General features: G+C 36.6%; 1 protein-coding gene across 1 annotated transcript in view; it reads right to left on the bottom strand.

Annotated features, from left to right (window-relative positions):
* LOC133525690 (semaphorin-2A) overlaps nt 1-8,633 on the bottom strand; it is a 458,429-nt gene extending 449,796 nt beyond the window's left edge. Inside the window, exon 1 of the mRNA XM_061862038.1 lies at nt 7,105-8,633. The gene's annotated coding sequence lies outside the window, so the exon portion shown is untranslated. The remainder of the gene's footprint in view (nt 1-7,104) is intronic.
* Between the last annotated feature and the right edge of the window lie 6,788 nt (nt 8,634-15,421).

The raw sequence follows: 15,421 nt of genomic DNA, 5'->3' as shown, positions 1-15,421 counted from the left end.
TTCAAATGGGTACTTTAGAGCAAAGATGCCATGAGCAGTGGTTTTGGCCGAATTTCGAATATTCGGCCCCTATCTCGGCCGAAGCACCGAATATTCGGCGACTGAACCATAAACATACCTAAATTTTGAGCCACATTTATTATGATAACTGTTCGCCAGCAAAGCACAACGTTTGCTAGATAATTTTTTTGCTGCTTAGTGAATGTAGTTAAGAGTCAATCAAATCTAAATTTATATAAAACCGAATATTGTGGCCGAATATGTCGAATACCGAATAGTTGCCGAATATTCGTGGCATCTTTACTTCAGAGGTATATTGTATGTATATTATCTATAAATGGCATATCTCTTGTTAGTTTTTTTTTCTTATAAAAAGAATGTAGGTACACACTATATAACCACGGAAGTGTAAAAACCTCTTTTAATTGGTATTTACAGACTAACCCACTCCTCGGGGCATAATAACTTGATCTTCCTCGGCCAGAATTAATTTCCCAATGGACGTTATTCAGCTCCATTCACTTCAATACTCATTTTTTGTAAAATGAACATAATTTATTTTGTTAAGTGGTAAAAAACTGATGAACGTCGAGGTATTGGTAATGATTAGTATTTTGTAGGCAGTAAATGTAGCCTGAAATAAGCCCTTATAGTATCGTAAAAAACGCTTAACTTTATCACAAAACCTCTAGGTTTTTCAATCAAATCGGGGCTTTATGATATGGACTGTTGGTTTTTTAAAATATTTTTTTGCTTCTTAATTTATCAAATAGTATAAAATGATATATCACATAGGATCATAATTATAGTTTATCATATATAATGTCTCTCAGAGGGGCATTCCACTAGAATGTCGCTTACGTAACGTTTTTATTTTTTATTTTAGGGCACCTTAATCAAATCTATAAAGCTCGAGAATTTACTACTTATTTGTTAACCAAGCTAGGCCTGCCCAATGTCACGTAAGTGACAGAGCGAAAAATAACGAAATATAAAACAAAAAAAAATATTCGTCATTACCATAAACCTAATAGGTCACTGATTCAAAATTCTCATATTGCTATATCACAAACTAAGCAAGCAATGTATTTTAGTTTAATTCATAAGTGATTAATAAATCTAAGTTTGGAGCCAAAGAGGACTGCAAAGTGGGAGTACTTATCCTTTAAGGGTGGCCAAAACAGAAAGTTTGCTGAAAATCAGTCAGACAAGCGCACTCCAAACTTTCGCCCATTTTTTTCTAACTGTAGCGTAGAAAATTCAAGCGGGTACCGTAAATAGCAGATTTGGGAATCAGCAAGGCCAGACACACTTAAATTGTAAAGACTGTAAAGCGCCTAAGTAAGTCGTGATTCTTTTTTTTATTTCAGATGACGTCACACTTAGGTCTCACGTCTATCTAAAAGGTTTATAAGTTCATTTTTACTCCACATTTATTAAAAATAATTGGAACGATTTGAAACTGTTCGGCGTTATGATATTAAACAGAAGCCATATCGCTTTCCAAAAATGATGAAATTAGGACCTCTAATATCACGCCATCTACAGAATTGATGTTAATAACGCATTAATTATAAATAGTATAAACTATCAGCAACCAAACAATAATTTCTAGTCTGTGGCTTATAATATTTTCTTTAGATTCGTCATACCAATCTATCTGGCCTGGCCGCGTAGCCAACGTTACAATCGTTAACGCTCCGTAGCGTAGCGTAGTCATTTCTTTCTATCACTCTTCCATATTAGTTCGACTGTGACAGTTGCGTTTCGTTCGCCACGGAGCGTAAACGATATGCACGTTGGCTACGCGGGCTGGTCTGGCGTAGTGGGTAGTGACCCTGGCTATAAAGCCGATGGTCCTGGGTTTAAACCCCAGTAGGGCATTTTTTTTTGTGAAGAGCACTGATGTTTATTCCTGAGTTACGTGTGTTTTCTATGAATTTAAGTATTTATACATATATTACAACGCGAGTACATTCTTTCTGCCTTCTTGAGCTTATCGTAGGGATTAGTCAATTTGTGTAAAAAAAAAACAATAATATTCATTTATTTATAAAATACTATTATAAAAAAACTCGTATCGAATAAAAGTCCCTATGACAGTTTATTTTTATATGGACTCGCTGTCACGTAAAATATTTGCAGATAATATGATGATATTTTTTGGAAATTAAGCACATTACTTTTTTTAAGGATTTTTATAAATACAATATAAATTATATTATTTTTTTTATATCAAGCCCAACCATTCAACGTTTTTTAACACCAATTGCAGCACCAATAACGTACGTATTAATACAAAAACGATGATTGAAATCTGCATTATTTACTTGTCTCTGGTAAGGCCTAATCTTACTCAGTTATGCTCACTCTCAAAGTTGCTTTGCAGGTTTGGCTTCCCCGGAAGAGGTCCGCTCAAATATTTTATAAGGGTTAAGAGCATAACCCAGAAGGGTATATTACATCTTGTCCAAAATTATGTTTGGTTTGCAACTAAATAAAGAGATTTTATGAGCAGGTTCAATATGAATGTTTACTAATTTTAATATTTACCACAAAAATATAAATAAAATGTGTTTCTTTTTATTTTGGATAATATGTCACAGTAGAAAATAAATAAGAACTTTAAATAAAGTGTAAGACCAGTGATCGACTTGATGACCTTCGTCGCTAAAAATAAGATTAACCAATAAAGTACGTATACACTTTTGTGAAATGAAAATGACACAGTAGAGAAGAATAGGTTTTCTCATTCGGGAATAATTTCATTGTAATAAGTGTTAGGTATTTTTTCATTTATATTTTTGTTTCTTTATTACTCCGAATATCCATGGGCCTTTTTTGGTAACTTAGTAGGCTACGTTACATATGAAAAAAAGGAGAAAAGGAGCGAAAATGAAAGAACCTGAAACACAATTTGATTTTTGCAACATTACTTTGTTTTTTTTTAGGCAGTTAGTTGATTAGTACACGGCTTTATTACAAAATTGTAGAAACAAAAATAAAAACAAAGTTGCAAAATATAAAATAACCTAAAAACATTAATTACTCCCTTATAGCAGATGGTGCATAAAATTAACCAAATTATAAACACACCCTTCATACATCATACCTATTAAAGGTACGCAATAAAAAGGGATGAACCTTGTTTACCGAAAAGTTAAAGCCTTTCGTCTCCAAATGAAGTTTTAATCCCCATTGAGTTGGTAATATGTGTGTGGAGCGAATCCTTTTTGAATTTATCTTGCAGGGGAAGACGTGGCCTACATCGGTGTTTTCGTAGCGGATTTGCCCCAAGTTCCGTCGCCTTAACTCAAAACGGAGTAAACGCGTACGTAGTCCCTCAGCGCTTAGTCCGTTTGTCTCGAGTTAGTGGAGTTGGCGCCCAATCCAAGCCAGCTACGGTTCTACAGGATATTTTCCTTTCCTTCGACATGAGATCTTGACGACTGGCTTTTGTGATTTAAAAAGATTTGCGCAGGCAAAACCGCTTACGGCTCTGTCGATATAGCAACGGCTTTGTCTTGTTGTTAACGGTTACGGCTTCTGTTGCATACCGCTTATAATATGCCGACTTTGTTATAACTAAGTGTTACGTACATGCTGTAACAACAACCCTCTGTTAAAAGTTATAATTACAATAATAACCTATTACAAATTACTAAATTAACCATCACTGGTAAATATTACCTACGTATTATTGCAATTTCGGAATCTATTTAATATTCCAGTTTTATGATATTATTTGGATACATACCTACTGGTAATCAATAACTATAACAATATGTGACCGCGGCCGGCACAACGTCCCACTTTGTCACTTGCCATAAGGATGCCTTGCCAGATTATTCGTATAAAGATTCAAGCAAATCTCGTCCTTATGGCAAGCGACTAAGTGGGACGTTTTTCTGGTCGCGGTCACATATAATGAATATTATGGATATTACGGATATTATACTATTATATACCTGCAGAGTACATAATGAAGTGAGAGTTTTTTTAGCTTATTAAAGTTAAACATTTCTAGATTCGGACCAAAATAACTCTGCATGGCACTTATAATGAAAAAGTGTGGATATGTCACCATTAATGTCAAATGTCTATGAAAATTTGACGTTTATAATGACGCTCCCTCGCTTTATTCTGTCAGTCGATGCAAAGTTAGCTTAGACGGACTCTAAGGATTTTTTTTAACGTAGGTGCTCTAAATTACCTATTATTAAAAAACCAAAATGGCTAACCGATACTGAATACACACAAATGAAATACCTTATTTTGATATTGTTTCGCGTGGATCCTTTACCATAAATATAAGTACTAAGTATAATAATATTACTTTCCCTATTTTTAGCGTTCCGTACTCAAAGGGTAAAAACGGGACACTATTACTAAGACCCCACTGTCCGTCTGTCTGTTTGTCTATTACCAGGTTGTATCTCATAACAGAATAAAATAAATATTTAATTGGGGCTCCTATACAATCATCGTTATTTTTGTGCCGTTTTTGCGTAATGGTAGTAACCCTTCGTGCGAGAGTCTAACTCGCACTTGGACGATTTTTTTTTTAAATATAATTGTGAAAAATAAATTTTTGCCAAAAAATAAATTTGGTACAAGCTTTTGTTGCTAACTGTCCTTTTCTTATCACAGGCAACTAATACTCATCGAGACTATTCTAAAAACCCCAAGCACAACTTTTTTGCGTTGTTTCATCACAGAGTTCCTATGGCCACCTTCTATCTCCATAATCAGATCAGCTCGATCAGATATTGCATTGTCACCTGACTTACATATGTATGCAAATTTTCAGCTCAATCGGAATCGGGAAGTGGGTCAAATTTATCTTCCAAGATTTGACCCACACTAACTAACAAGCTAGCATATTAACAGGGCAAGCTTGTAAAAATATTTAACGGTAATACTAAACAGTTTCACTAGCTAATTATATTCAGTGGCTGTTATTTTTAATAATATTGCTAATAATATGTGTATGTACTACGTAAAATACAATTTCCTAAAGTTTAGGTTTAAGCTTTAGGAAATTGTATTTTCAACGAGTGACAGGAAACTCGATGAGGTAACCAATGCTTTACTTTACCAAAGTGAGAGCTGAGCTTCGGCAGCTAAACTTCTCCTTCGGCTCTAGAGGGGAAATGATAAATAGTTTAACAGCTTTAGGTACTCAAATACGACATTGTCTCGGCCAGACAAACGCCTTACTTTGAAACTACAATCCACAGAAAAATAATTTGTCGTCTCTTTTGCTGTAAATGCACCTATTTCAATACATAAATAATACGAGTATTATAGGACATTATTACCCAAATTGACTAAGCCCCGGTTGTTGCATGGTCGCGTTTTGTTCGCCTGTCGTATCATGTGGCACTTTTTTATTAACGTATCCTTGATAGCAGTGTTGGCCGAACATTAATTAGAATAGAAATTATTGAAAATTAACCATTATAAATTGCATTATAAATGTGACGACCGGTCTGGCCTCGTGGGTAGTGACCCTGCCTATGAAGCCGATGGTCCCGGGTTCAAATCCTGGTAAGGGCATTTATTCGTGTGATGTGCATGGATATTTGTTACTGAGTCATGGGTGTTTTCTATGTATTTAAGTATTTATAAAATATTTATATATTATATATATATATCTTATATATTATATATACCCTCAACACAAGCCTTATTGGGCCTACTGTGGGACTTAGTCAATTTGTGTAATAATGTCCTATAATATTTATTTATTTATTTATTAAAATTGAACCGTTAACTGTAACCGTCCGTTAATGTTTACAGTTCAATTTGTAATGGTTAATTTTCAATTCTAATTAACTTTCGGCCATCACTGTGTTAGAACGTGACAGGCATTGTGACAGGCGATAAAAAGGCGACCATGCTACTGCCGCTGCAGTAAGCTCAATAAGGCTTGCATTGGGGGTACTTAGACAATAATAACATTAATACTACTTTTTATTTTATTATTATTGACCAAAATTATGCGGTTTCAAAAGCCGATTGCTCGTTCTTAGGTTTGGATGTCTTCTATGTATCTATGTACTTTTATGTAAGTACTTATTTGTAATAATCGTTACCTTACAGCTTTGCTCAGTTTGGAACTATGTATTTTTCAACCTCTGATAAAAATAAATAACTATGTTGTTGAAAATTCGTATACAATGCGCACATTGAATGTTCCTTCTCGGCGCTTTCTGCTTTGCTTTGCCAACTTAACCCAAAAAAAATTACGCATAATAAAGACATATAAGAAAGTAAATTAGCTTACCTTTTAGGAGAAGCCCAAGTTCCTCGCGATGTTTTTCTTCACAGAATTAAAATTAAATTAAATTTCATAGGTGTCTTTATTAAAGTTCAAAGAAATGTATTGATGCTGCCAGAATCAGAGCGCACAACCACCATTTAGAAAATCGCACGCCTTACCAACGCTGCTCTAATATTTAATAGCTACCTACATAGCTGATAGCTAAATATTATGAAATACTTATAAATAATTTGGGTCACGATATGTATTTTATCATTTTTATTTTTACTACTTATATAATAATATAATAGGTTCTTGAACACAACATTCTATAAGGAACACGAGGGCCCAAATATCGGTTACGTACAACGACCGTACCGACACTGCAATATTTTTAAATAAACTGTTGTCTGTGATTCGTGTATCCACAGCTAACTGAATAACGCGGTTTTGACGTTCGATTCTCGCGGAGGACAAATATTTGTATGCAAAACCACGTTGCGTCCCTCGTTTTTAGCACACAAAAATCTAGTTCGCGGTCTGGCTACACGGACGTATCTACCATGAAGCACCGCAATGTTTATGTTTGTAAACTCATACTCCCCTGTGAGTAAAGTTGGAAACTCGCTTTTTAACTAAAAAAGCAGATATTTTTGCTATTTGTCGTTTTTGGACGAAATTCAGCATGTATTTTCTCGTCACGTTTTATATCTACATCTCCCCTTCAAGCTACATGAAAGCTATGTAAAACTTAACTACATTTGAGTTTCCTTCCCACATATCCGGCTATAATTAAATGCTATCAAGTAGTTAATCTAATATCTTCATAAATAACTTACCTTCGTGAACGGAAGTGTGCATTTTGTAGACGGCTTTCAGGAAAATCCCACGATTATTACAATCCACTCGGCAGTCAGATATTGGACGTAATGCAGAGTAAACACTGAGACATTTCACATGATGTTCCGATCACGATTGACGCTAACCTAATTCATTTCATTATTTACCCACATTCATTCATCTCAATCCAAACGTAAATATTGGTAGGTCACTTCTTGGTCGGGTTCAGGACACGCGGGTTCGTACGCACGCAGCCACAGGTGAGAATGTCGCGTCGGGAACGGACAGCGATTCTTAGATTGTGTTTTTATAGTGCAGTTATGTCAGGAGAGGGTTGAAGTGTGGCTTCAGGGGCGGCGGCGCGAGCGACGTGGCGCGGCGTCGGGCGCGCGGGCGAAACTGGCCGGGGCGGGGGCGCCTGAAGCCTCCCGTAGACTGCGCGACGCCCGCCTACCGTGCCGGGACGCCGATACAACATTAATACTTGTTTTGCTAAAAGCGATTTCGATTTGTCGGTCCCCGAATTGGGAAAGTTAGACGGATCTTGTCAGCGATAAAGGGTTAGCTAATCAATACCACATTTAACTCTTATCTAATAAAGGTCTCAGAAGTTCGACATGTGATCTCGAGTCGGGGCTTACGCGAATTATGACACGGTCGGCCGGTTTCGTGTTGAACGTTGAATCCCGATGCTGAGTTTAGTGAAGACAAATATTGTGACAAAAGCCGAGTAGACACGGGCAAGTTTCAGAGGACAGGGCTCTGCAAACATTGGAGGGCTCCTCAGAGAGGCTCCCCACTACCTCTGTTATTGTGCCTCTAACTTTGTTCGTGGCGCAGTTTTGAGGCACTTGAATGACTTTATTTTAGTTCAGAGTGAACCTATTTTCGGATTGGTTGATAGTGACAGCATTTCTAACGTGTATTATTTTATTGTATAATTAATATGTAATGTGTAATAACTGAAATAGAATCATATTTATGTTGCAAATTTTTATTTCCAAAAAAATTACAATCGTTTCTTATTTACAGAGAGCCACAATAAGTATCGAAATTATTCTAAAATATTAAACCTGTACCTAACAAGGTATAGTTAATAAAATTGGCAAAACTGCAAGATGCAACAAACCTGACGTCAAACGTTTATATGCGTTGAACTGCTCAATGGTAGGGCATTTCATCAGAGTGAGCCTGACCCGATTCTTCGGTCCGGACTACCGATATAATGCCACAAACGCTGCCCGCTGCAGCTACCCGCATAAAATAAAATTGGATTTTTAAAGTAGCTCAGCGGATATTTTTGAATTGGCTGGGAGAGGTGGGTTAAAATAAATGAGTTTTCAATATACTACAACGGGTTGCAATATAAAACAACACTTTTCAAAGCGAAATACCGTACTAAAATTATTTGATTAGTGGAAGCGGTACAAAAACATTAACTTTATCCGTGAGTTAATAAGTTTTTTGTGCATTGCCATTAAAAATAAATTGAATCATTTTATACTTACCTATACGTTTTAATCATACTCCTTCGATATTTACAATTAAGGCCACCTTAAAGTGAAAAATGAATTTATTTAGGTACTCAGCTATCCACTTTGTTTTTTAGAATAATGTTTTTTACTTTACCCTAAAGACAGGGTTTTTGCCCGGCATAAAACAATTATACATAATCATGTTGTTGATATATGTATGCAGAACTGTAGGTTCTCTATTATATTATCTATATTGGTTGTAGATTTCGATTTTTCACATATTATACGAGTGTGTTGACCTTCAAATGATACAGAAAGAACTCAGGTCTCTCTGTCAAGTTTGATCTCTTCTACTAAATTCAAAATCTTCGGACAGTTAAGTGGAAACTATTTAATTGTACTTCACATAAGGGCATGCAGTCGATCGATAGATCAAACAGGATTTAGGACTAAATATGAGTCTGCCAAATAAAACAACGTCCGTCTAAATAAAACGTAACAAAAATCAATCCCTAACGGGTTCATCAAGCGCATCTCAAAAACAGAAACAATAACGTATCAAACTCGATAGAGTCCTCCCATACGAGCAGGGACTGACCCCAATCGCTCTGCGTCAGCTCAATATGACGCGTCCAATAATGCGGTCGCAGCCGCCTCCTACACGATTAAATTTTCAACATTACCTCACGCAAGCCACTATAAGTTCCTGTTACTAAAGTGCATACTAAATTACTTGGAGAAACTTGGAATAAATAGGATGGGCGGGAAATAAACATGTCATGTCTATAACTTTTATATTAGGTCGCCGAAGAAATTATTTATTTTGTATAGACATACTCGCAGCCCTCGTAGGGTATTTAACTGCTTAAGTATATCGTAGGGTATGCTGACGTATTTGGTGACTATTAAGAGTTCAGATTCTTTGAACAGCAAAACTGTAATGTTTACTGCTTTTTTTTTGGTGAGTATTGTCCTATGTGTTCTCAGATCTCAGTTTATATAAGTTTCAACTTAATTTTTTTTACTTAAATATATTGTCAAAAAAAATTATCAAGCAGAAACTTCTGCGAGCGTTACTACATTTTCTTTGCATTTTTTGCGTTTAAGCATTGAGGGAACGAATAGAAAAAAATGCACACATCTGGTAGACGTCCATGGCTCGGTTGGCAAAAGCGATTGGACCGGGGTTTCAATGGTCGCAGGTACGAGTCCTTTAATCTAAAAATACTGTATTTGTATAAGTAGGTAATCTTATTTTATTTAGTATCAATTAATATTTGTCATTCACTGCGTCGCTGACGCTATTTATATCACTCGCCCTTTGAAATTTGACTTAGATGTTACCGTTTGTGGTCATGTCACCGTTAACCAAAACTGTGGCGACTAATTAATTTGTTATCATACTTACTACTTACTTACTCTGTTGGCTCAGCGACCCAAAATGAGACTTGGCCTCCGACACAAGACAGCGCCACTTTTCTCGGTCCTGTGCGACTCGCTAACCAACGTAGGGTGTGGTCCTCCAGCATTATGGGGGTTGTGCGGCGGGTTAACACCCCTCCCACGGAAAAATATTATCGTTACGAAACCGACACAAGAAAAGAACCGATCTGATCCAAAAACTAACAACTATAGGCATGGAATTTGTTATCATGGTGTCAATTAAAGCTAACCACACGAACGCTCAGAGACCTCGCCCCTGATGAGATGATCTCAAAATGCTGTCAAAATCAGAAACTAGATACCTACATCTAATTATACCTAATGGTTCCGAAAAGACTATCGTCTCACGTGTCTATAGAAGCTCAATTTCGTGAAAGGTTCCGCCCAAAATAAACGTGGGTCTGCTTCTACGAAATCAAAGCCTCGAAACTTGTCAACTCGATTACCATAAACAAACGAGAAAGACGCTTCTATGTTTTAATGACACTAAGCCTTAGTGTTTTGAAGCTCAGCGCCAACTTTACGGTAAAAGGGACGACGCAATAAATGTTTGGTTAGCAGGACGTGATTAACTTTATGTTTGCTCCCGACGACACCGGCCAGTCGGGAGGCGTCCGAGAATGGGTATTCATTGGAATAATAATTATGTTGACTTTCTGTCCGTAATAAATGCAGCACTCGAGAAGCACATTACCGTGACTTTCGCTCCGTACCTACGCTTTTGACAAAATACACTACCCAACTGAAATTGTCCACGCTTCCTGCCCAGAGTGGACGTTAGTTTTTCCCATCCTCGGACCTCATTTTCCAGTTAGTTAGCTTTCACTGCGCTCAAACTTCACAATTGTCTGTTTGAATTTTAATGTTCAACTCGATATTAACTTCTAAATAGCTAAATGTCTCAGCGTTTACGGGAATTCGTCGCGTCTTGAAAGAAGCAGTGGATTCGAACTCGCCCGCAAGCCTGTCTTATTTGCATAAGCAGATAACGGAGTTGGCGCTAATCCACTATTGTTTCAATTGCAAGGCCATTCATTAGGAGCGGCCGGGATGCCGCTCGTTATGCTAATGTACCGCCAATTGTAAGCGTTGCTGTCGGCCCTTGTAATAAGATGTATATCAAATATGTATGGATATAAGGGTGATTAAACTGTACATATAACTGAAATTGATAATTTATTAAAACACGCCTCGTATAAGATGCTTTAACATACTCAGCCTCGGACGATCTGCTCATCATCATTATATCAGCCGTTTATCGCCCACTGCTGAGCATAGGCCTGTCTTCTAGTACGCCACTTATCCCGGTCCTGAGCTAATCTCATCCAGAAGTGACCCGCAATCTTCCAAATGCCGTCCACCCAACGAGAAAACGTACGCCATCCAGGGGGTTCTTTCATCCGAAAGCGGCCACCACTCCGTAAACATTTTAGTCCGCCAGTTCAGTCGTTAATTGTATGCCATAAATACTTGATCCATAAAATTCCGTAAGCTAAAACTTCATAAGTTTCATAACCCACGAACGAAATCTTCAGTGGGCTGGTTAGTTTGCAATGCAAATGCTAATTTGTATTCCATTGTTTCAATTCAAACCTAATAGATTACTTTGAATTCGCGATCATAAATTCCGAACGTTATGACAGAAAAATGTTCGTTGAATAAAATACGGGAGACATTATCGGATGTTGATGCCGCAAGTGGTGCGGGAGTGTGACAGCCAGTATGTTTTTATTATTTTGCGCAATAAAATTCGTTTAAAACTTGGAGATGGTTCAAAGCGCTCAGTAGGGGAGGCGTGCCAGCGAAATCTTAATCATTGTTAGCGTTATTGCTCGCCGAATCAGAATGTAGGTAGTTCGCTTTGTAATAGCTTCTGTTGGAAGTTTTGGCGTATTTTACACGGAGCGCTTATAAAATTTCTCTAGAGACAGCAGTTTCTTTACTATTCTGAATATGGGGTACAATATACGGTATTTGAATAACGGATTACCATTGCGTTTGTATTTTTCACCCCTTTTCTACTAAATGCGTGAGTGATAGATGCGTAGGCATGTGCAAATAGTTATATATATCTGGACTGATAAAACTGGACTGATTTGGACCTAACTGAACTGGGGACCTAGCCAAGATGACAATCGTTTGCAGAAAACGAAACGAAACGCTAATATAATAAACGTAAATAATGTATGGAACTAATAGCTTTTCGTTTGTCATTTGTTATCTTGACTAGGCCCACAGATGTCATGATGTAACTGATGCCTAAAGGCATTAAGTCCGCTTGTTGTCTGTGGGACTATTGTTGCAGTTGTACTACTTTTATGTGCAATTAAGTTTAAAATAAATAATAAATAAAAGGTTTAGTTACCAACCTAGCTTACTTACATGTAACTCTTATGTGGTTCGCTTCTATTTTTAAGTATAATAGGTTAAGTTCAAAGAAATATATAAACTCGATTATATACATAATCACTTAAAGCAGCTTTAAGTTAGGCTAGGGTTCTGCCTAACTCAACCAAACACGTGAAAATAAGTTTAGCCATTAGAGCTTACCAAAAAATAACCACACACACACACACATATATATTTCCAAAAAAATCCTTCTTGTTTTATCAATTGGGAAAAAGAATCATGCCCTCTCCTAACGTCACTGTCCATCCTATATTTTAGACGCGTAGAGGAAAATACGCAAATAAAGCACACTGTATAAGTGTTTTCCCCTGTAAAAGTAAGGCACAAAAATTGGAAATGTTTGACCCATTTCTCCAGCCAGCCACATATCATACGTGAATAATGCTTGCTAGCTTTTACATATAAAGAGATGCAACGCTTTGTGAGACCGCGAAATAAAACAAAATGCGTCAACCCGACAGTTTTACATCGTTGACTTTTATAAAAAGCCTTTGTGAAGCCTAATTATGCATTAATACTGCATTTTTGCATGCATTCTGGAACAAATTGTTGTGAAATGTACGGGTTTAATGTTGTGTCCCGATTTAAGCATGGTAAGGTGAGCTTACAAAAGTGTTTATAGTTGGATGGCATTTTTAAAATATGTTTTTACAGACGGTATTTTGAAAGGGAATCTGAATGCGCTTAATTGAAGATATACGAACACGAACAGTACTTAACATCCTTATTGGGAGATACAATTCTAAAATCAATGAATTGTCTTATATTGTAATTGTATTTCTATTATATAATGTTTGGACGATAATGATAATAAGAGAAATAGTTTTGAAATTCATGAAAATTTATAGTGTAATTTCTATCATAAAATAAAGAAATGTAATCTAATCGATTAGATGCACAGTCAACTTGGACGATAATAGTACATTACGATACAAGTGCGAAAACTAGGAAACTCTAAACGAGTGGCGATAAATTAAAACACGACCGAAGGGAGTGTTTTAAGTCGACACGAGTGCGGTATTGTACTGTAAAAGTATTTCACAGTACATATGGCGCTACTTTACCGCACTAGTGCGAAAATTAGCATATTACGTTACTATGTCGAACATTTAAATGGCCATATGTACTGTAAAACGTTGTACGATACATTTGCGAATAGGTAATTCGCGACTCGTGTCGATTTAAAACACTCACTTCGGTCGTGTTTTAATTTATCGCCACTCGTTTCGACTTTCCTATTTTTCGCACTTGTATCTTAATGTACTATTATAGAATAACTTTTATCGCCTCTAAATAAACAAATGAATAAGCGTGTTCGTTTTACTATTTAGAGTAACTACAATCATCATTAAATTTATAAAAGTGTTTAAAACTGGCTTTTTTAAAGTTTACTACTGTAAACTTTAGGTAATTTCAGATTGTTTACCTTTATCGTACATATTCTTTCATAACTTTGCTTAAAAAAACCCATCCCGAAATAGTATTTTATTTTTTATCATAAGTACCTATTTGATTAAAAGTTGGCCGCAAAGTAGTAAGGCAGTTCCAACAATACATTTATATGTATTCCGTGGAAATACTCTTATCAAACTCCATTTTCATATTTCTATATAACGAAGTTTTTAGAAAGATCCTCACTACTTGAGTTAGCTAGCAAAACTCTCGCAGTTATCCAACGACCCTTGCAATAAGAAATGTTTCCCCGAGTGGATATTGTATCGCAAATAACACGTTTCCAACCTCTTCCGGTAAGTACCTGTTTTCCGGCAATGCACCCATCTAAACTTCTTTATTTATTGCACAAGCATTTCGTTAAGTTGCATCGCAGGCGCTAAACTTTGCAGGGGAAGGTCAAACAATTCCTCCCCGATGAATACTTATAGACAACGTAATTCGGTAGGTAATACATCTTATCAGAAGGGAGGCTCGCCCGCTGTACCCGTGAGCGTAAATCTTGCCTTTACGGCCTCACCTGTCGATGGAATAATTTACTGCTGGCTTAAAACTTCCCACCCAAAAGGAAATCCCAAACACTTCTCAAGAAATAACTGAATAAGAAATTTTCGATTGTGCTACGCCGCCCCTAGCTTGACAGCGAGGAAATTCAAACTTAAACCTTTTCTATTGATAAAAATCGAAATACCGTAGACAGGTATCGTAAAAGGTTTTACAGAGGCAAAAAACGGGTGTTTCTTCGTTCGCTTTGAGATAATACGGAGGTTGTAAGTTTGGAATTAATGGGTAGGTAAGTAGGTAAAGTTGAGCTGGTATTAACAAAGTCAACTCACACTTGAGACTCGCGGCGTCGCTAGGCGGTGCAGGTAAAGTCAAATATGAATCTCGACGATTCTTATCCCTTACTGAGGTTTACTTTTGAAAGGAATGGAAAATGGTTGGTATACTCACCTTGTAGGTAGCGCAACAGTTTGGTTTTAGATTCAGAAAGAGCGTCTGTCAAACCGGCTTCACAAAATACGTTTCTAATTTGAATTAAGCTACCCCGCAACAAACATAGTTGTTTCAGTAAAATCTCACGAAATTTTAGTATGATGTAGATGAATCAGGAGACTTGAATCTACATCATACGAAATTGTATTGAAATTAAACTAAAACCACTTTTTCCCTATATTTGCTGCGAGGTACTTTATGGTTACACATTCAAATTCGGTGTTATTTCCTTGCAACAATTTTATTAAGTACAGCAGTAAAAACGGTCGAAAAAAAAACCTATAAATCTTTCTCTGCGTCTAAATAATATATTTCTTAGTTTAACACCACTCTCCCTTTTTAAAATAAATAAAAAATATATTTTTTTACACATTCCAGTGATGGTATACCTAACCTTAAAACTTAAAAATGCGGAGAATTAGCGGTATTTAACGTATAAGCATAAAAGAGCATCCTCAATACCGACGGTAAGTGATTTGCAAGTAAAATGTGATATTGGATGCACTGGCGTCGTCGCGTGAATACCGGTATTCCGGTGTAT

The sequence above is a fragment of the Cydia pomonella genome, chromosome 15, assembly GCF_033807575.1.
Source record: "Cydia pomonella isolate Wapato2018A chromosome 15, ilCydPomo1, whole genome shotgun sequence".
Lineage (NCBI taxonomy): Eukaryota > Metazoa > Arthropoda > Insecta > Lepidoptera > Tortricidae > Cydia > Cydia pomonella.
The sequence above is the reverse complement of the archived record's forward strand: the minus strand, read 5'-3'. Positions and strand labels throughout refer to the sequence as shown.